The sequence below is a fragment of the Cyprinodon variegatus genome, unplaced genomic scaffold (genome assembly GCF_000732505.1).
Source record: "Cyprinodon variegatus isolate N-32 unplaced genomic scaffold, C_variegatus-1.0 Scaffold852, whole genome shotgun sequence".
Taxonomy (NCBI): domain Eukaryota; kingdom Metazoa; phylum Chordata; class Actinopteri; order Cyprinodontiformes; family Cyprinodontidae; genus Cyprinodon; species Cyprinodon variegatus.
In genome coordinates, this window is record NW_015151305.1 from 73,430 (window position 1) to 76,501 (window position 3,072).

A 3,072-nucleotide genomic window follows, 5' to 3' on the forward strand; every position below is an offset into this window, starting at 1 on the left:
AATAGAATAGAATAGAATAGAATAGAAAAGAAAATCCTTTTATTGTCCAACAACGGGGAAATTCTGATGTTTACAGCAGCGGAAAAATTCTAGAAAAAATGGACCTTAGAAAAATGTATAAGAATATATGTAAATATATATAAACTCAAAAAGAAAGATTTGAACCCTGGACCCCCTTCAACAAGTTGGTGATGTCAAAACCTGCTCAACCTTGCAGCTCACTCAGGTGATCAAAAAGAATAACCGTGAAGCATCACTGTAACTTCATTGGTACCGGTACCTCTATCCTCCTAATTCTTAGTGAGGCCTTTGCACGGTGTTCTTGAAAGCAACAGTTGTTACTTGAAAATCTCAAAGTGCCATCAAAGACATGGAAATGACCTTTCTAAGTTACAGCCAAACAAGGTAATAACTTTATAAAACTGATGTTCACAAAGCCTGGCTGCAGGGACTGAGTGCTGCCAGTTGGAGCCCATTTTTCCCATTGCTACAATTCTGCAACACTGATGTGTCTCACAACAGTCCATGTTCCCAGCCTTGTTGGCCCACCCTAGATGTTCCAGAGTTGAACAAGCTTACACTGGGCCTCTTGACATTGTCTTATAAAGACACCAGATTAATCTCTTGCCTAAAAGGATCTTTTTAGTAATCTCTTGCCCTTGAGGCTTCGTCACAATGTTATGACTATTTTTTTTTATAATTCAAAGTCATATGAAGGAGCACAGATCATGGCTGTTTAGCTCAGGTAACTCCATTAAATTACTTAGATTTCCTTTAAAGGTTAAAGGTATTTTTGTTCTATTCCATTGGTTTTGAGGGAATGTGAGTTAACTGATAATATTTCACGCTTGTTGATAAAGAGTATTTTAACTACATTTTGCATTTTGTTTAATACACATGATCTATATAAACAAAGTTGGTAAAACAAATCCACAAACAGGCTTGTTCGGGTTTATGTTTCATTTCAGGACCAAAACGAAACCAAAAAGTTCCCTGAGTTTTGATTTACTGGAGTCAGAAGAAGGGGAAAGACCTGAAAGACAAGAAGTGAGCACGTTGCTCTGCACGAGTGCGTTAGCTCATTGTCTCTCACTAAGGATCAAAGCTGGAATGGGCATGTATCACCCAGCATGCATCGTATGTCACATTATTAAATTCTTTGTTCTTAAAAGCAGTGGCCTGCATGAAAAGTTGGTTCACAAACAGGACATGAGATTAATGAGACTATATCTAATGACACATGTTAGTCTCAATCATAAATCAGCTGTCAAAAGCTAAACTCCTATTTTCAACCTGAATTGAAACCATTTGTTTTAGAACAAGAGGTCTTTGTTAGCTGAAGCAAAGAGTAGGTTCATAAGAGCACTTGACTAAAGGAATACTTTAATAATCCTTCATACAAATGTCTTGATTTATGCGCCTGAAAACTTTCAGTAAATTATGATGAGTTTGTATATTTCTTACATTATATATAGAGCACTGCTATCATGATCACAAAGACTAAGTTTGTTATGTTTAGTTTTTTGTTGTTCTAAAATTGTTGTTTATTCTCTGAGTATTTTGATTAGTGTTCAAACAAACTTGCTTTTTATTAATTTTCTCTTAGCTGGTCTTCCTGCAGATTTTGTGCATTTAAGTAACTACTCTCCCCTGTTTGTTGCAGTAGGGCTGGTTCCTTACCCTGGTTTCCAGCTATTCCTCTCTGGTTTGTCAATGTTTTCAGGCACTCCTTTGCAACATTCCTTAACTCTAAGTTTGCTTTTTTTTTTACTTTCACTCCGTCTGAATCTAATTTTGACGTTCCTGTAAAATTGTTCACTATTAACCTTTGGAAACCCAAGTTTAAGTCAAACTTTTCAGTAAAACACCCTTTATTTAAAAGAAAATCTCTGTTTCATCAGGCTTTAACTGAACCCTATATAGTTGGGGTTATTTTTAATGCTTTTTATGTTGTCTTCAATCTAAATATTTTCATTTAACTAAGTCAAACCCAGAGCTCAATTTTCAACCAGATACAGAGGCTGTAAATTATGCACATCTGGCTGAAAGTAAAGTATATTTGAAGTATTTAAAAAGTATTTAAAAACTTTTATAAAAGTTTGAAAGAGTATTTGACTAATTGTAATTGAAATGTAGAAAAAACTCAGATTTAGTAAAAGCTAAAAACAAAAAAACATGAAATGTTAAAACAAATTGGCCTACAAAGATCATCAGATATTTTCAGATGTTAATAAAAAATCTCTTCTGATGTTTGGTTTCTCTAGTGGCATTTTCTAATATTGAATATAACTATATTACTACAGATTTTTAGACAAATACTAGATACATCTGACTGAATAGAAGTGGTTTAATGGCAACGTCAGTTTTAATTTAACCTCCGGAGAAAATCTATACCTTTAATCAGAATGAGATCTTTGAAAAAAGTGTAACATTATTATTCAGTTGGGAATAGATTTTTTATATTCAGCAATCTGTTGCTTCTATTCACTGTTTATCTTATCTATCCTGAAACTACTACCTTTAGTTTCTTTTTCACTGCAGATATTCAAGTGAAATGAACCATCCCCTTTGTTCAACCATCTGTAACCAGATAAACTCAAAGGTTTCAGGTTTCTCTTTGCTCTCACACAGACCAACAAAAAATCAAGGTTAATCCCTCAGATTACTGTGTGCAAGTACATGAAATTCCTTATAGATTCACAAAGATAAGCGTTACAAGAACAAATTTCTGTCATGACTCCGAAAGAAGGACCCAGTATTGAAGGCAAGACAGACAAGACACTCAAAAGCTATTATTAAAACAATGATCGTGTAGCAGCAGCTAGGGCTTATGAGGCTGGAAACTCTGCTAGAGAGAAACAGAAGTTGGCGACCACGTAAATCTAATGGTGGAAGATTATGAACGTGAGTCACTAACCTGGTTTACCAATTCAGTCCATAGCCAGAGAACGAGGTAGGATCCAGCTAGTGGGTTTCAAACAAAATGCAATGGGCGCCGCCCAGAGTGTCCAGACGCTGCAGCCTCAAGCATTTTTTAAAAACAGGCGGATCTGCATTGTTTAGGGCAGAAAC